Below are 20,711 nucleotides of genomic sequence, written 5' to 3'. Positions count from 1 at the left end.
TCTATAAATAGATGTCTGTACATGAAATCAGAGGATCTGTAGAAGCGGGACAAAATATTTGCAATGGAAATTATATTGTTCTATTGATGATAAGACTATAATGCACATCCGAAATGGTTCATGCGGTGGAACATTCTTTTAAAAGCATTCATATTTGTTTGAGATGGCCTTAGGTTATTTCACAGAGTTGATGAAAAGTCCCCCTGACAGTCCACAATTATATAAAGATATACTTAATACTATTGATGTTGTGAAAAGTCTGCACGTTTTGTTTCTAAGAAGATGATCAACTGAAATTCATATATAGCAATTTAGCCAAAAGAAATTCTGAAAATCTTACAATCAGCCAGATAGAGGATGTCACTCGACTTCTTTTATTTTATTTCAGATTTGTAACTCTAATTACGCAGTGACATACTGCTGATGACACATAAAGCCTAGCCTTTTTACTCCAAACAAGGTATAGGATTACAAATGTACAGATTTATTCCATATTTATTCTACAAAGAAACACTTAAGCTGGTAATTATTAAATAATACAATAATATGCTGTAACAATGCACCTTTCAATAACCATGTCTACATCATACTGCTGCACCTTTCACTTTAGAAAAAAATTATATATGTTAATAAGAGCTGTCATTTGTTTATTTACTGTACAGTGAGCGAAAATAACCAAGTCAAATTCCATGTCTTGTCTGACCTGACTTGGCCAAATAAACATGATTCTTTTTAAAAAAAAAAAAAGAAAAAAACATTTTTAAGATATCAAACTGTCCTCACAGTTTTTTAAATGTGTGTGTGGGGGGTGGTTAATCTTGGCATTTAGCTCTGGTCTTACATCCAGTAGGTTTATGTCCTCTCTGGGCTCTGGGTTGAATGGTAAAGACGTTACCATTTTATGACGTTGCCGTTCCATCTCAAAACACTTCAAAAGTGTTTTGGCATTGAAACTAAGCAATAAAACGATTTTTATTCTGTCATGTTCCCATTGCAAACACACCTTAAGTTGTGCAATAGTCCAGAGTTGTTGTCACATTTGTCATTTTTAAATTTTCTGCCAAGGGCACAGATATAACCCTGCACCATGGCAGATCCTGGCTGCTGGATTCGTTGTCTTGGTGGTGCTTTCTTTTTTCTTCCATAGCACGTCCATGTTTTTCCTACCCAGATCTGGAATACTGATTTGTCTGATGAGATTACATGTTTCCACTGTGTGATGGTCTGTCCCAGGCGCCTTTGAGCCCAGAGACATTGATACCTGTGGACGAGGTTGAATGCAGCTTAACCTTTGCACAGTGCAGTGTTAAGAGACATTTGTGACTGTAGCTCCAGATCATAGTGCGTGACAAAGGTTTTCCAAGGTAATCCCTCGGCTTGCCTCCCTGATGCTGTGTCATCTGAGGGGATCAAAAATCAATTCAACTCGATTCAATTTTATTTATGTAGCATCTATTACAATAGAAATTGTCTGTAGGCGCTTATCAGAGACCCAGAAAATGACGCCTGAGTAGATATCAAAGAAACTGTGGCAAGTAAAAACTTCCCTTAGTGGGAGAAAAACCTTTAAGCCAAACAGTGGCAAGAAAAACCTCCCTTTTAAGAGGGATGAAACCTTGAGCAGGACCTGGATCAGGTGAAATCAGTGAAGTAGCTTTTTTTTTATTTTTTACGATTATACAAGGCTTCAAATTGCGGCCATCAGCACCGCAACCCGATTAATTGGATTTGAACGGAAGAAAATGAAAAATTATTATGAAAAACAATACAATAAGTACAGTAGGACAAATTGTGACTGGCCCGTATTTCCCTGCTCTTCTGATGCCGCTGCATCCTGACTCGCTCTGTAGCGTCTTTTTCTCTAAAGCCCGCGGTGCAGGTGTGTTTTTTCCAGAGAAGAACATGGTTATGGGTAAATGTTGTGGCTCTTTTTTCTTCTGGGCAAAAAGACTCTTATAAACCGACATGCCACCATCGATTATATTTGAGAACTGTAATGAACGATTCATCAAAGCGTCCCGTTCTTGAGCTGCTCGCTGAAGCTCATTGGCCGTTCTCAGCTTGTTGCTAAGCGACCAACGTTATTGACACAGGAAGTGAAGACGCGGGGAGACTGTTTAGCCAATCAGAATGCAGAACACGATGCATAATGCAAATCTGTGAAGCAGCGAGACGTGAAAGGTGAACCACGTTATAGCGAGGGATTACTATATTGTCAATATATACTCTCAGTATACTCAAATATATATTGTCAATAAGCCAAAATATATTAGTAGTCACTACGTGCTGGAGAACTAGGAGTTGTATGTACAGATGACTGATGCAGGGTTAGTTGATGTGTGGGAACCTTTTTGGCTGACAAGGCCATGAAAGCCACATACTTTAAAATACCATATAACATTTTTTAACACTGAATACGACAAAATAAGACCACTGAATTTGTTCTTTTTTAGATGTGAGAACAACTGCTCACGTGTATACAGTATATAGAGCCAGATATGGTCAATGAAGCAAACCTGAAACGATGCAGAGTGTGGTACGTGACAGGAAGCACAGGAAAGTTTTGACAATCAGTTGTGTGGGTTGAAGTCCTTCATTTCTGTCTGCTTGTGTTTGCTGGCCAGCTCTGCTTGCTGTCTTGCAAGTCTTTTCCAATCTCCATAGTGACTCGAACCCATTCACCCACATGCCTGAGGCCTTTCAGGTCAGCAACTCAAAACCTCTGATGGAGACACCAGGGATGTAACTCAGGTCGGCTTTTTCCACCACACACTTGTGTAGATGAATGGTGAACTTAAAGGGAAAGTTCCGTTTTTTACAACCTGGACCTTATTTCTGGCATTTTTTATGGTCGTATACTCACCCAGGCAAGTTTGGTGTCATTTGGAGTCCTTCGGAAGATATTAGGGGTTTTTTTGCGAGCCGCTTCTCCATATAACGGTAGTGAACGGGGCACAGCGGGACACAGACGATGCAGCGTCTAAATAACACATGATTGCCGCGAAACTCGTTCATTTCTTTTATGAATCACTAGATCTGCTTCTGCGCGTCTTCCAGGACCTGTTGTCTACATCCGGGGCTGTGTGTGTAACAAGGAAATCAGTTTGTAAACAAGACCTCTGACCTGCATGACGTCATCTCTGTAGACAACAGGTCCTGGAAGACGAGCAGAAGCAGATCTAGTGATTCATAAAAGAAATGAACGAGTTTCGTGGCAATAATGTGTTATTTAGACGCTGCATCGTCTGTGTCCCGCTGTGCCCCCATTCGCTACCATTATATGGATAAGCAGCTCGCACAAAACTCCTAATATCTTCCGAAGGACTCCAAATGACATCAAACTTTTCTGGGTGAGTATACGACCATAAAAAATGCCAGAAATAAGGTCCAGGTTGTAAAAAACGGAACTTTCCCTTTTAATGAGACGAGTTTGCTCATAAAATTCTCCAAAGTGTGCTTTGAATGAATGCAGGAGATTAGATGTGAAGCCAGCTAGCTGCCGGAGATCAAGCTGTTGAAAGGGTCACTTGCTGTGCACGCATCTTCAATTCTCTCAGTATGTTTCTATCTTCATGTTGACTAAGAAGTGCTACAAATCCTCCCACCATACACGGAGAACCATCAGTGCCATCAGAGGGACCATTTCATCGAACAACATTCATCATTGTATATTAAACAGCACAGTAGCTGATTTAAAGGAGGGTAGGTTACGTCTTGACCTCACAGCGATCCGTGTACAGTAATCCCTCGCTATAACACGGTTCACGTTTCACGTCTCGCTGCTTCACGGATTTGCATTATGCATCGTGTTCTGCATTCTGATTGGCTAAATAGTCTCCCCGCTTCTTCACTTCCTGTGTCAATAACGTTGGTCGCTTAGCAACAAGCTGAGAACGGCCAATGAGCTTCAGCAGCAGCTCAATAACCGTCGCTTTGATGAATCGTTCATTACAGTTCTCAGATATAATCCACGTGGCATGTCGGTTTATAAGAATCTTTTTGCCCAGAAGAAAAAAGAGCGACAACAACGACCCATAACTATGTTCTTCTCTGATAAAAAACACACCTGCACCGCTGGCTTAAGAAGAAAAAGACGCTACAGAGCGAGTCAGGATGCAGCGGCAGTCAGAAGAGCAGGGGAATACACACCAGTCACAATTTGTCCTACTGTACTTATTGTATTTTTTTTTCATAATCATTTTTCATTTTCTCCCGTTCAGATCCAATTACTCGGGTCACGGTGGAGCGGGGCTGATCTCCGCAATTTGAAGCCTTGTATAATCATTGTAAAAAAAAAAAAAAAAAGGTTACTACTTTGCAGATTTCACTTATCACGGGTTCTGTTTGGAACGTAACCCCCGGCGAAAAACCAGGGATAACTGTAGTCTCCTGCATTATCCAGTAAAAATAGGATTTTGGTGTCAGACCCTCCTGTACCCCTAATGACAGCTGGGATAGGCTCCATTCACTTGCAACGCTGAACAGGAGTGGTAGAAAATGGATCGATGAATCGCATTATTTCTAACACTGCGATTTCTGTAATGTTTTACTTTAAAATGTCAGTGAAATTATTCATTACTTATGGTGTTAAAAAAATGTCAGCTAAGATTCATCTACGAGCCAGATGCAGTCATGATCTGGCTCAGGAGCCATAGGTTGCCGTCCCCTGTACTACGTAAACAGGTGAAAGCAGGAAGCAATGAGGTGGTCAGGTGGTCAAGCTGCAGGTCTGAATGTCAGTAAATATCCAACAGGGACATTTATATACACAGATGGAGGTAAACACTGGGAGTGTTTCGGCAGGCCCTAGCCCTACATCCGCCTAAATGTCTGGAATCAAGAAGCCAATTTTTGTTTAGATTTAGAGGAGTCAAAGTCTGGAATAGTTGGTACCATATTGCAAAACATTGTAGGTCCCTATCCATGTTCAAAAGTCGCTCAAGAGAGCATTTAATTCAAAAATGTAGTCAAGAAAGCTCTTAATGTTCTTTTGCACTTCATATTCTGTGTTGCCATTTGTTCAGCTTAATACTCATATTTTCATGATCATGTGTACAGTATTTTTTTTTTTTATTATTATTATTTTTTTATTATTTTATTTTCATTCATGTTCTACATGCAATGTTTATGATTTATTTTTATTTTTATGATTTTATATCCTCATAAGGATTTTGTTAAATGTTATTAGGTGGGGGCTCCTCATAAGCCTACTGGCTTGCTCGCTCCTCCTTGCACAGTTTCTTTTAACTGAACTTACTTGTGTAATGTTCTTTTTTATATTATGTGCTAAATAAATAAACTAAAAAAAAACTAAAACGTGTCAAGCCTGCAAAAATGTGCAGAAGAGAAAAAAGAGGGGTCAGGACAGCACAACAAACCATGATAATAATACAATAATACTGCTAATTAATAACTGGATTGGGCAGAAGGAGGAAAGGAGAATAAGAGGCGAAAAAAGCTGAGGAGCGCCACTCAATGGACCATGTTGGTGCCCCCATTCAGCGTCGGCCTATAGCAGTATATCATGGATGAATGATGAGCCTATGTTTAAGACAAGCCTGCTATAGGGTTTTTCCTGCAGCTGTAGTTATGACTACTGGCCCTAACACACTACAGTTTAGCGAAATATTTGTCCAATTCAAAAATACTTAATGATTCCCCGAAGATAAATGAATTGTCCAAGTAGTCCTGATTTAAGTGGCTTCAGAGAGTCATTGTGGGGGTTTATTGCTGTGGGCAGGAAGCATCTCCTGCAGCAGTCTGTGCTGCAGCGGCTCTGAAGAAGCCTCCGCCTGAAGACACTCAGTTGTTGAATCAATGTGTTGTAAAACAGAAGCTAAGAGTTGTCGATGATCTTCATTTTATGAAGTATCCTCCTTAGCACAATGGGCTGCAGCCTTCTGTATCAGTCTGGTCAGTTTCTTTACGTCACTGGCTCCGATGCTACTACAAGTTAGTCAGTAAATAAGTAAATACATGTTTATTTATGTAGCACCTTTCAAGATAAAAGCTACAAAGTGCTTTACAATAAAACACAGAGCAACACAGGGAACGTAAATATATAACAACAAATAGAACTAAGCAAAAGCAAGTTTAAAAAATGTGTTTTTAGCTGCTTTTGAATAGAGATCACAGAGTCAGCAGATGTGTGACATGCAAATACTTGGAAGATTTAGTTATTAGCCTTGTGGCAATGTTGTGGACTACCTGAATACATTCCAGTGGGTTTTTTTTAATCTAAACATATAAAAACAGCGTCACAGTAATCGAGGTGTGATGAAATGAAGGCACGAATGATCATCTCCATCTCAGATCGTGCCACAATTGGGCTCAGCTTGGCAATATTTTTGAAGAAAAAAAAGAAAATAATGAATCAGCGAATGAATATGAGAATCCAAAGACAACACGGGGTCAACAGTTACCTCGAGGCTAGAGCCTTTGGGATAGCAGTCTTAATGTCTTCGGGATGGTTCAGTCTTACTAACCTCCTATCTTACAAACCTCGTCTCCTACTGTGGGAGGAGACAACAATGGAGCAGCAGCAAGATCCATGACTGAGATGGAAGATGAGACAGCTGAGGGAGGATCCAGGGAGGATGGGAGATCTGCTTGGCAGGAAGGAGAGGAGGATGCAGAGCTTGTTTCTGGACTTAACCTGTTAAAGGGTGTGTCCGGTTCATTAGTTCAGCCATACTTGCATATACTAGTGATGCACCGAAATGAAAATTTGTGGCCGAAACCGAAACCGAAAATAATAATAAACACTTGGCCGAATACCGAACAATACCGAACATGGTTCTTCGCAGTTTTTCATTTATTTTGCCAATTTTTGCACCATTGCATAAATCAAATAAATTTGATTTAGGCATGCTTTTAAAAGAAAAATATCTTTTACAAAATTAGGTAGAAAACATTTGTTGAACATAAAAAAACTGAACATTTTTTAATTTCCCAGCATTTCTTAAATATTCCAGCAGACATTATACCAGCAAAGAACAATAACTTAAAATAAATAAATTAGCAAAATAATTTTTTTGGCCATCTTTGAGCTTACGTTAGGCTTAACTGACTGAACATTGTAACATAGGCCTTAAAACAATAAAAATGCATTAAAGCACTCAGGGTTTTTTATCATTTCAAATGATAAATCAAACTTGTAGCTGAAAGACTTTGCAGATGTGCCCCCTCTAGATATTTGAGCAGAACATTCATTGCAAACAGCCATTCTTGTATTATTCTTTGCCACTCTAAAATACTTCCACACTGCTGACATGTTTGCACCACTTCACTCCACGCTCTTCCACGTTTGATTTCGTCATCTAAACGCACCTGTAATAGATTGATTTATGCTGTTTTGGTTCCACCTGCTGGTGAATGTTAGGTAAAATTCTTATGTGGTTAGTTTTTTGTTGGCCAACACTTTATGTGGTGCGCAACCATTACCGGAGCGTTATGTGGTTAGTTTTTGGTTGGCCAACTATTTATGTGGTGCGCAACAGTTACGGAGCGGCCAGTCTATTTATATTACAACGCCGTTATTAATTGTTCGGTTTTTTTCCCACTTATTCCACCGAACACCGAAAGTGTTTTTTTGCCATTTTCGGCCGAACAATTTCGGTTACCGAACAATCGGTGCATCACTAGCATATACTGTATGTTATCATCCTCCTTCTGCTTGAAACCTGTGTTCTTCCCTGGCCATACATACATATCTTGTTCTGCTGGAGCTTGTTCTCCAGCTTCCTCCTCTACGCCTCTTTGTTGTCTCTCATCTTGAAGAATAATAATAAACCTGTCTCTCTCCCTGAAGGCTCTCTTGTTCTTGTTGAGGGAGCTCTTTCAGGTCACTGTTGTGGTGTGGATGACGTCCACAGAGAAGTTGATGTAGCCACTCACACACTCTGTCATGTTGTTAATGTCATCTCCATGTGGCTCCCAGTCTGTAGCCTCAAAACACCCCCACGGAGGTGCTTCAGCTTCCTCGGACCACCTCCTCACAGTCCTTCTGGCCACAGGTTGCCTCTGGATGATGGGGTTGTAGGTGGAGGAGAGAAAAAGCGGATTACGATCCGCCTTGCCGAGAGCAGGTCGTGCAGAGGAGCTGCATGCATCTCTGGAGTTTGCATGAAAATAAATCCAACATTTTGTTTTCCCTGGTGGAACGTTTGACAAACAGAGAGAGAGAGAGAGCTGTGTCCGTCCTAGCTGACGGCGGGATGTAAACTGCCACCATAATAACACTGGTGAACTCTCTGTAAATAATAAAGACTCCCAGCAGAAATGGTAGAATGTCCTGGATTACAGCGCTCTTGCGTTTCCCCTCCTCTTCAAGTTTGTCTCTGCCCGTATCGTCTGAAAGCTGGGTGGGGAGACACAGAATGAGGGGATATAATACTGCAGCCACAACTTCAGATTTCACCTCCTTAGCACTTTAGGCTCCAGCATCTATTTTGCAAGAGGCCGCACATTACCGATGATCACATTTGGAAGTGCTGGTTTAAACGTCCTCTTCCTCGCTCTCTGCTTGGCAGCTGCTCTACATTCATGGCGTCTCCTCTTCAGCTCATCGTTGTCTGGGGTCTCAGGCGGGGTATACTTTGACTTTGTGATATGTGATAGGTTACTCATGATAACGATGGTAAGAAATGAAAAAGTAACAAAGGAAATCCCTCATTCAGCACCAAAACTGGGATGAAAAATAATTCAAAAACCAACTAAATTGATTAAGAGACTTCATTGAACATCATTTGAAGATGCTTTCTTCTGATCCTGGATCCCGGGTACTGGATATCCAGGTTCTAGTGTCCATCATTTTCAAACAATTAAATTATGCACTAAAGAAGAAGAATTGTCCCATTCAACTCTTCTGAGTCACACTATTTTTTAAATATTTGAATGATTTTCCGGTGGATTTGTGGACGAGGTTGAGATCTTCTGCCAACTTCACTCCAGTTCAGCCTTTCATGGCTAAAATCTTTTAAAAAATCATTATGACAATCACCCGTCGATATCACCTCTTTGCATAAAACCCCTAATCACAATAAAATACCCCTGTGCCAGCTTTCTTTTGTAATATTAAAAATAAATAGACAAATCCTCATATTCTAGTCCCGTCTGGGGTGTTTAGACTGTCCCGATTACATTTCTTAATGCAGCTAGAGGCCTACTACTCCTTCCAGTCGTTTCCAGTCTAGCTGCAGCCGGTCTTTACGTTGCTATTTCTGCACGTTCTCATATTCTGCCAGAGTCAAGTAGCTGTCAGATCAAGGGCTGCGATGTCGGCGGGGTTGTTGGCATATACAAGGAGAGCGTTTCTTCTGCGAGCATTGACGTGCGTTCCTGCACAAGGGCTGAAGATGGAAAGATCCTAAAACGCCAACGTGTGTGCTCAGAGTTTGTGTCAGCTTGTGCAACTCTGCATCTTCAAAGATTAATAGCTGCCTGGAAACATGTGGAAAATGTCTTATCTCAGCCCTTTATTCAAGTCTGGACACAATTTGTTATAAGTGCCCGAGAACTTGCACGTTTTACCCAAAAAATGAGGAAAAACTGTTTTCAGCTTCCTGTTTTTAAAAGGAATCAATTTCTCTTTCTGTCTCCTAAACTCCTCGAAATAATCATTCTGCACTGATGTACTGTAATAATATATAAAGTTGGGAGGAACCAACTTTATGCTACTGAGTTATTGTTTGAAAGCCTGTCTGAGAAGATAAAATAAGGAATGTGTTTAGATTTACATCAGTATTCTGTGCCTTTAGGCTTATTGTCTCTTGAGAAGAGACATCACCATATCACTTCTTTTTTTTTTCCTTGTGAGGTTTTCATTTTATCGCCGGTCTGTCTTGCAATTTTCACACTGTCAACTCCCATGAGGCTTTGCAACAGCATTTGACACCACAAAATTGAGCGTGGGCCTTGATGAAAAATGGTGGCACCCGCTTTCTTCAATATGACCTGTTTATTCCCTGCGGTAGATGGCAGTGGCCTAAAATCAACTATTCAGAATCAATGGTGTTACACAGAAACAGCAACTTCAAATAATAAACTTACACTTTCAGCTCTCACCTCAGTGTAGTGAAGAAAGGTGAAGGGAAAAAACAATAAATCCATTGGCTTTTCAACTTGGATTCATGGGTCTTTGCTAATTATTTCTCCACTGGAGGCATAGACAAAGCTAAACAGTTTTTTCGTCCTTTTCTTCTTCAGACTCACTTACCAGCCAGACGATGTGAATTGTGACTTTTCTCAAGAGCCATGTTCTTTCATCTTTTTCATTCTCTCTACTTTTGAAGCCACAGCTAGAGTTAACTGTCCAGATCAATGATACCAGAGCTAATTGGGGGGACAATAACAAATATATATATATATATATATATATATATATATATATATATATATATATATATATATATATATATATATATCTTCTTTTGAATTAGAGTGAAATGCATGCACATTTCAATCACTGCTTCTTCATGGCCACTTCGTGCAAAAGCAGCCAGACAACCATGTGCTAAAGGTCAGAATCTGGTAGGGTTAAATTATTTTTTCCTTTTTGTTTATTCATCTTTTGCACTAATCAATGTTTGAACTCATAACAGAGACGTCAGTTGCTGCTTTTTCTCTTTAACGGAAGGCACTCATTTTGACAACAGATGCACATCATTTCGACATGACTTATCAACAAAAAAAAAAACCCCTCTATATACAGTAGAGCGTATTTGAGCATGGCACGAAATTCATGTTTGTATGTGTAAGAGAATGGATATTACCATTCAATTAAAGGGCCACATTAGTGTTTCTTTTCATGAACATTCACTGCTTTCATTTATAGGGCTGGGGATCGATTCAAATGTCAAGAATCGATTCCGATTCTTAAGATTCAGAATCGATTATCACGCTTTGATTCGATTCCAATATTGATTTGGGTTAGTGTTATTAAAACTGTTTTTTCAGCTGTTGCATGAATTATATGACTGCAGTTATGCAACATATTAATACTAGTATTATATTGCGATTCAACAGCAAGTACTGGCAGCTAATGATGCTGTAAGGACCAATCAGCTCCCAGAATGCTGATAGAACTGCTTTCAGAAACATCATGTGTGGCAGAATTACCAAACAGATCCAGGGCAGCAAACAGAGGCCGTATGAAATGGCTTTTATTTTTTCCCATTTTTGAGAATTTGTTTTTTTTAGCATTTTATGCAAATGTAACCCCAAGACAGTATATACAGTAAAGCAAAGAAATATAGACAATTTATGCAATTATAACTGAAAACTTTAATATTTTCATACCTTTTAAACATATTTAAAGGCAAAAACATGGCACAAGTTATTCTCGTGTCTAACAAAACATCCTTTTTTGGGCATAAACAAAAAAATACCAAAAGTTGTAATGTAACAATCAAAAAAAAAAAATAGATCTTAATTAGGAATTAATATGAGAATCGATTTAGAATCGGAAAATCGATTTTTTCAACACAGGCCTATTCATTTCATATATCACCGTGAGGGTTCTGCAACAGTGTGCTGTTTTCACCACCTGGAAGAGCAGCCGCATGATCAAAAATGTTGTGCACTGCTTTATGGAGCTCATTGTGCCAGGAGGAGCTCGCCCTGAAGATCTGCCCTCTTGGATTTCAGAAACAACTTTTCCTTCTCTTTTTTGCTGCAACTCATTCTCCTATTAGTAAGTGTTTCACTGCAGCGTTCAGTGGATTTCTCAAGCAGAGCAGCAGGTGTTTGCTGAAGACACAGTGACACATGGATGCGCCCCGTCGGGCTACTCATTAGAGACTCTGGGCCTTCTTTGTCTCATCATTGAGACGGGAAAATAGTGTACATACACATGAGCAAACACACATTGAACTCTACCAAGCAGCAGGTGGCCACTATCACCTGCACAAATCAAAGCAGATGAAGCCAACAGCAGCTCATCAGAGGGATAAAGGATAAGGGAAGGAGCGAAAAGTACTATTTTTTTTAGTCTAGACTGTAGCCTTCTCTCAGAGCATTAGACCTTTGTTCATGACGTTTGTGATTTTCATACTAGGAAACAAAAAGTGATAAGACAAAGTCACAGATGTCACAGATGTCACAGATGTGACTGTGAAGGAAGCCTAGTGAGGAAGTAAACAGAAAAATGGTCTGCGGGGCATTGTTAAGAACTGCAGCGAAACTGCTGGAATAACTCCTGTTGACTTTCAACAACTGTACAAAGTCAGGCTACTGAGGAAAGCCCAGGCCGTATAGAGGGTATGCATTGACGTCACTTTCCCACTTTCCCCTTACTCGCACTGAGAAAACATCAGCAAAAACAGCTGCAACTAGTGGGATAACAGCCGATTATGGGCTTAAATTAAAGGCAGTTGGACTTGACAGTGACCCGTACAGTTACCAGAAGAACCAGTGGTCCATGGACATTAATATTTGGCCACGAATCCAGTTTCCTGATATTTATATGTACTTAATTTCTACGCCGGGGAAATACACAAAACAAAGGCTGAATGCATACAAAAGTCTTGACGGTTGGTCCTACTTCAAGGCAGGATTTGTTGGTGAAATTAAAGTGATGAGGACACAGAACTTTATGATTTGACCGTTTAACGTTAGCTACCCAAAAATCCAACATTACCTGATACAAAATGGGAACCGCAAATCCACGTTTCTTTGCTTGAAATCCAGTTGTTTCTGTGAATTGCTGTGATCCATTTGTCTTTCTTAAGTTTATTTTTCGGCAGTCTGTAAAACGATAACTCTGATTTCTTGCTTAATCTATGAGTACAGTCGATCGCACAACAGCTCTTTCCCATTTTAGATGTTTTTGAGTTGCTCAAACTGAAAGTTTACGCTGCCACTCAGTTTTTCTATCACTCAGTGGGCGTAACCCGCTGTGAAGTCGAATCTGTGACGTCATGCGCATTCCCTGTACTGGCTGATCCCAGCTGTCCTTCATGGGGTTTAACACGCCGCCTTCAGGTCGCAGATACACTTTACCAAAATGCAGAACAAAAAGATTCAAAACTGAATTTCTTCCTGCTTAATGATACACTTGAACAGTTGCTTTTATTTAAAAGTTTGTTTGTTTTTACGGTAGAGATACCGTCTGTGATCCAAACAAAAGCTGTGAGCTGGTTCCAAAAGAGAACAACCTCAACTTCATTGTGATAGCTTAGAATTAAAAAATAGTTTTTTGGTTTTTTTTTACCATGAAAATGTATTTCCCTAAAATCTTAACATGTATTTGTGTTTGACTGACCATCTTCAATTCATGCCCCAACAATGGCGGCTTAGATGTTGGAAAGAGTTAAGTCTAAATTTGTGTTAATCTATTTGATCTAATGCATGTTTGTGAGGAAAAACATAATTCTTGTGCAGACGATTTAACCAAAGAAGATTTGTAGCTTTCATACCTAAAATGACAGGGTTAAGATGATGTTAAAACCACATTAAAAACTGGAGAGAATGTAGTGTTTAGTTACTGCAAGAATGGCTAAAAGTTCAAAACAGTGGTATTCTTGTAGTTGGTTTAAAAAGATAAAAACTCTTCCACATCTGGGCCGTTCTGACCATCTCGCCATCATACGGGCCTCTAATTAACAGAGACAAAACGACTGCTACAGTTATAACAGTGTGGCCAGATGGAGCTTGTGAAGCTTCAGGACTCTTAATAACATTGACTGGACTGTTTTCAAGGATGATGACCTTTACTTCTCTGTTCAGTTTTACATACAAAGCTGCACTGCAAAACAAATCAGTGTCTTCCCCAACAAGTCACGGATCACAAAAAGATGTCCAGCTTCAAATCAGGTGATAATGTACAGAAGTACAATGTTGCCACGGCAGAACTGAAGGGGAGTATCAGAGCGGCCATCGCTTTGAAAGGAGGACTGAGGGACACTTTGTCAACTCAGACCCCTGTCGCGTACGGCCATGTTTACAACGCATCACAAACCAAGACAGTATCACCTCCCTGATCACCAGTGCCAGCAGCGGCTCAATGACAGCGCAGCGCAGCAATAGTCCCCGTGCTGTCTCTCGAGCAGGACGACTGCTGCTCCATCCCCAGACACAAGCTGCTTCATTATTCAGACATCACACAAACTCCCTCCAATAAACATGGGGAAGTAGCTGGCCCAGATGGCTTGCCAGGCAGAGTCCGCTGAAGGTTTTTACAAATATCAAACATCTACTACAGCGCCAGTCCTCAACCAAACTGCAGTAACCTGCCTCAACTACTACAGGTCAGTAATCAGGAAGGAAGGGTAAGGTAACTTTATTGATACCCGAAGGTACATTTGTTTGCAGGTAAAAAGTAGAAACTTACAACAACACCATACAGTACAGTGACGGTGACACAAGACAAACAGGAGAATAACAAAACAAAACATTGACGGACAAACAAAACAAATGCTCCAGATTGAATGAGCAATAAAATAGATAAATAAATGAATAGACCTAGATGGAGGAGGGGAAATCATGTCCTATTTAGGGCTTTAATAGCTGAGTGGACAAAACTACATTTATACCTTTTAGTTTTGCACAAAGGCAGTTTAAACCTACGGCCAGAAGGGAGAAACTGGAATTGGCCGTATAGTGTATGTATCATCTAAGATGGACTCAGCTAGTTTCTGCAGCTGCCCATTAAAGAGGCATCTAAGTTGAGTTGTGGCTCTCCAGTTAGCTCACTGGCCATCTCACATTCTGATTAAGCTAGTTTTTATTTTTTAGGGGTAAGTTGCCAAACCAGGACACTAAGCTAAAAAAGATTATAGATTCAATAAAACATCTATAGAATATAAGTGTCTGGAGAGGCTGGTCCTCAAAGAGAGACACTTCCCTCCAGCTGTGGATCCTCATCAGTTTGCATTAGGGGGGGGGGTGATATGGCAAAAATATCATATTTTTAAAAAATAAAATCACGATTTTGATTTTATCACAATCTTTATCACAAATTAAAAACAGACAATACATGTGGCTGAGGGTGGTAATAATTTAAAGAGACTACTAAATTTGGTTTACATCCATTCAGCGTGTTATTAAAAACTAGGATAGCAGAATGATTGTAGTTTTCAGTTTCAATAACTGACATTTTGTCTGTGTCAGTTTTAATTTTTTGTCAGTTTTTTCATTCTTATTATTCACATTCTGTTCAGTATTCCAGCTTTTGAACACCTGATTTTTGTACTGTCTGTAACGGTACCATGTCTTTTGCGAGATAAGAGATAACAGCTTCTGCTACCTCTTTCCATCGCTTGCTTGGCTGGCTGTTGATGTCTGTTTTGGTCTCACGCTAGCTGCTGCCTGCGGCGCCGCTGTCCCCTCGCCGTTAGTCTCTCAGCATACGGCTTGTGGTGTTTTGCTCTTCAGGGGATTAAACAGATTCCTCATGTTACCACTCGACGTGCGAACAGTTTGTAAACTTTGCAATATTACATTTGCTTGAGCTCGATTACTTGTGGAAAATCCAAACCAATTCCATATAATTGAGGTGGAATTTCTTTTGCGACCAAAGACGCGGGTAGGAAAGCGTGTCACTGCCCATAATTCGCTATGATTGGTCGGTCAGGTTGACGACGTCACTACGTCTGGTGAGTCGGTGCATCAGCATAGAACTGCAATTTCTAGAATGTGTCCTAGACGATCCCACGATCTCTGCTGTTTAAAAGATCGTCTTCACGTTGTAATCCTTCACGATCTAACATCGTCATATCGCCCACCCCTAGTTTGCATTCAGAGCCAACAGATGATGCCATCTCCATTACCTTTCAGACTTTACTGCACCACCTAGATTAACAAGAAACACGTCATCACCCCCAGCAGGCTGGTCCACCCGGTATCTGATCTGGGTCTCCAGTATAACATCTGCCTGTGGATGCTGGAAGTTTTGAGTAATCGGATAGTCAGTCAGGATAGGAACTCATTGCCCCTCTGTTCTGTTTCTCAGCAAAGGAGCCCCACGCTGCTGCTTTTTGAGTCCGTTTCTGTGCTCTTTTTACACACGACTGAACACCATCTCACAACATCATTAGGTTTACAGATTTCTCTTAACATCAAAAGGGCCAAAGAAGTGATGATCAATTTCAGGTGAAATCAAGATGTTCACATCCCACTGAGCATGAGCAGAGAGGAGGTGGAGTCAGCCCCCGGTTTAAGGTCCTTAGGGACACACTTCACTGATTAACTGATGAACACGTAAAACAACACAACTAGTGTTGTTTTTGTCAGCCTGTTTCAATTTTAGTTTTAGTCTAGTCTTTCGGTCAAGCTATCATTTTAGTTTTTATTAGTTTTAGTCACGTTCATACTGCTTTTAGTCTTGTCAAGTTTCAGTCGATTAAAATTCTGAGCATTTTAGTCTAGTTTTAGTCAAAGATTGTACTTAGCCAAACCCATTTTAAAATTCAAACAAGGTAATCTTATTATTATATTATTGTTACCTTATAGACTCGAGAATACATTCGTTCCAGATACAGAAGACGCTCTAATTTGAGTTTACAACATATTTATTTTTTCCTGTGATTTTGTGGCCACATTTCTCCCCGTCACATGACCAGCATTTTCGTTGCGTCTCGCCTCGTTTTCCTCAGGTGATAAAAGTCTGTTGACGATGATATTTAGTCATAATTTTCATTGACAAAAGCAACTTTAAACACAACTCAACAAAGACGGCATAACTAGCATTTTCCTTTTCCTTTATTTTTACAACTGCACCAGTTAGAACGTCCCTATCCTCGACATCCTGGTCGGGTACGGTTAGCAGCTCCACAGCTACTGGTCTGGAGGACTCATCCCATCCTGCTCTGCAGTTGTTTGAACCTCTTTTCTGCAGGCAGATGTTACAGGGCCATCGAAGCACACATTACGACATCAGAAAATAGGTTTTTACCCCACATCTATCATCACACTGAACACTGAACTTCTTTGTGGGAAGTATCAGTCTCTTTCTACATATATATTGAGTTGTTTTTTTCACTAAACTCGTTATATAATGGCAAAAAAGACATCTTGAATCAATGTTTCTGTCTTTAAAATGACTGTGACGACCTACTCCACCATATGCAACGTTCCTGCTTTTCTCCCCACGTGTCTCCGGTGGCTCCGGTCTCATCCATCGCAGCACGGCTCCCCTCCCTCTCTGTTTGTCGGCCATTTTAGAAATCTTTTCTCCTCCAGTCATGTTTTGCCCAGTTTCTGTGAAGTTCTGGTGTCGAACTGAATATAAACAGAAGATACAGCATAAAAAAGGAGAAAAGACCAGCTTCTTTTCTGCTCCAAACCTTTTTTTTTCTTTTTTTTTTTTGCTCCTACAGAATGCAACCTCTTTATAGCCTCTCTTACCAAGCTGCGATAATTAGTTGGAGCTAAAATAATACAGCCTCAAGAAAACAACAAGAGCTGAACAGAGGGCTTAGCTCTACTGGGAAAGAGAATAAGAGGAGGAGGGAGGTTTAGATGGGTGGTGTGAGAGAGAAAGAGAGCAAAGGGAAGGGAGTGGTGTGTGTCAGCTGATTTCAAATGGCTACCAGCGGAGAATAAAAGTGCCATGTAGTGGAGTGTGTGTGTGAGTGAAAGAGGGCTTATTGTTAGCTGGATCCTTCCTTCTGTACGGCGGGGAGTGTGTCCAACCCGTTGCTGTGTTGTTCTGGCGCTGTTGGCCCTACAGTCATCACAGCCTCTGCTTTTATCCTCCTCCACCTCAGGACAACCACAGACGGATTTGTGAGGCAGGAAGAATGAAAGGCATGTGCAGTATGTGTTTGCAGATGCCAGTGTACTTACTTCTGTAAGTAAACATCATTGAAAAAGCAGCGCTGGGAACCACTGCGTGATTCTGCATAGTCTTGTTATTATCCGTTTAAGTCGACGACAAAAGAATTGGATTGTTTGTCAGACTTCACGCTCTCAGTATAATTTTGGCTAAAACAATTAAAATGTAATTGTCAGTGTTTTTATCCAATTAAGTTGATGTTTGTCTTGAGGAGTGCCTGAAACAGGGGACTCAGATGTAAACATTTTTCTGACTCCCTTGTTTAGTTGTGTATTCATTTATTATTTACGTGTGTACATTAGTATGGAGACATACAGCCTGGTTCTTGGTCCAGGGGGGACAGGAAGCCCAGGCTTGACAGCAGCTCAATATACTTTCATAACTATGAAAATCACAGCCAATGGCTGAGGTTATTGGCGCCAACCCAAGTCCCTCAGTTAAAACATGAAACTACTCAGTTTTCGGGATGGATAGGATTTTTTCTTTCCTGTCTCTATCTTTTTAGGTTAAAACTCTAAATGCTTCTGAGGTAAAACTCCTCTGACAAGGAGATCTAAAGACTCCTTTCGTATTGATGTTGAGAAGTGATTGGTTGTACTGACAGCAAAGCCAACACAAAGTTTGTCAGTGTGCAGCCCAACTTCAGCACTAACTTAGCATTTAAAAGGCAAAGTGACAGCCAGCACTGGTATAGTGCCTGACTATAAACCTGACTTCATGACCATGATATACACTGCCACCGACACATACACTTTCTTAACGACAATGAGGGCTTTGGACGTGAAGCATTCATTGTTCTTATGCAACAATGCAAAATCCTTTTTAAATAGGATATTCGGGTCACAGATTCTCAGCTTTGCTAACATAATCGATTGACTATAAAACGTACCTAATAGTTTGGAAATAAGTATGGGGATATCCTAATGTATTCCTCTTAAATTGGCTTAAATCACACACAGGCACACAGGTGTATCACATTAGGTGCACCTGATTAGCATCACACCGAGAACAGTATTTTGAAGGAAGTCTGCCCTATTTTAGGCCACGTTTACACATAGCCGGGTATTTACAAAAACGGATATTTCCTCCTCTACGTTGTGAAAAATACCATCATTTACACGAACAAATATAGCATAAATACGCTGTTAAGGTGCTATGAGCCAAACCTACAGGGGGCAGTGTAACGAGAAGCATAAAGTCATGCTAGCCAATCGGAATCCTGGAAAAAACATCAACAAATGACAAGAGTAACTACAGTGGCCAAACAAATTGTAAACACAGGTCGGACACATGACGCTGGTGACGTTTCTGTCGCATAATGTGACGTTCAGAAGCCTAAATGTGCGTTTCCCTCTGTTTACAAGCAAACGTGAAGATGGAGTTTTTGTAAATCTCCACCTTGGCTGGAGTTTTCAGAAATGATCGTTTTTTGTGACTTTGAGCTTCGTTTTCATGTAAACGAACGGCCAAACGCATAAAATCACCACCGTTTTTGCTACGTGTAAACAGGGCCTTAATCTGAAGTTATTTTGGTGTGGTTCTGACTGTGACAGGGAAAATCGAGTTTAGATCCAAAGAGCAATATGGGACCATCGGAAAGAACATAGTAGCAGTTTGTGAGTCTGGTAAGGGATTTAAAATGGTCTCAAAAGAATTTAAAATCATTCCACTGTCCAGACATTCAAACAACCACCAACATGGCCGTTCAAGCAAGTTCACTTCAAGAGCAGACGATAAGATGCTATAACAAGTCTCCAAAAGCCCTAAAATATCACCACAGGACCTACACTAGGCTTGATGCGAAAGGGCATACCTCTACAATCAGGAGACTGCACAGGTTTGAACCTTTATGGGAAAGTGTGCAAGGAGGTATCCATTGCCTTCAAGAGACAGACATGAAGGCCAGACTGAGGTCTACCAGGGAAAACGAAGACAAATACCAGGGGCCTCATTTATAAAATAGTGGGTAGGATTCATACTAAAAGTGTACGTGCGAAAATGGCGTGCGCACAAAAAAATCCGGATTTATAAAACCGTGTGCACGCACATCTGCACGCAATGTTCGCTTTATATATCACAGTCCAGCTGGAAGGTTGCGCACGTGAATTTGCCTCATATCCCGCCCTCTACACGCCCACATTATACCATAAATGGGCAAACTACTTGATGACTGTATTTGCATATAAATGAGCCTGCTGAGCATGCGCAGCGGCTGCCTGCAGCCTGTTTCTGCTGTGCGTCAGGATGAATGAGACATATGTCGAGCCGGTGTTCTGCCGAGGTGTCCTACCTCGGCAGAAAATACTACCGTACGATCCCCGTTTCTTTTTTTTCAAAGGCTTTTTCATGCAAATAGACGATTTAACAGCAGGAACTCAGAATGTGCTTCCACATAGATCTATGTGTACGACGGTTCGGCGGAAGAAAAAAAAACGTCACACTTCCACATAGATATTGGCATTTGGCAGGTAGGATGATTTGACAGATGAAAATACCCCATCAGATCACGCTTCCACATAGACCACGCTTCCACATAGACATCAACATTTATCTATGCGGAGGTAGGACAACTCGGTAGAACACCGGCTTGGGTGTACATGGATCTATAAGTCTGATATGTGATGACATTAAAAGTTTGATATGAATCTGGCTTCATTTCACCACCTCACTGCCTGCGTCGCCAGTTCCCCATATCTTCAAAATGTTTGTGCGCTAGGGTCAGGGTTGGTGTAAAGATACGCACATTTTTCTGTTCGTTTTTTTTTTTTTTTTTTAATCCCAACCTTTGCGTAGAAGGTGGCATGCGCATCTTTCAAGCCCTGTTTTGTGCACACGCAAGCTTTATAAATGAGGCCCCAGGACCTTTGCAATAATGTTCCTTGGACAGATGAGTCTAAAATTGAATTGTTTGGACACCAGAACAGAGGTCATGTTTAAC

At 40.6% G+C, this 20,711-nt stretch overlaps 1 protein-coding gene across 5 annotated transcripts in view; it reads left to right on the top strand.

The window, feature by feature from the left end:
- Positions 1–20,711, top strand: part of nrxn2b (neurexin 2b) — a 966,013-nt gene that overhangs the window by 787,000 nt on the left and 158,302 nt on the right. The window lies entirely within an intron of this gene.

This window comes from Cololabis saira, chromosome 20, assembly GCF_033807715.1.
Source record: "Cololabis saira isolate AMF1-May2022 chromosome 20, fColSai1.1, whole genome shotgun sequence".
NCBI classification, from domain to species: Eukaryota; Metazoa; Chordata; class Actinopteri; order Beloniformes; family Belonidae; genus Cololabis; species Cololabis saira.
The sequence above is the reverse complement of the archived record's forward strand: the minus strand, read 5'-3'. Positions and strand labels throughout refer to the sequence as shown.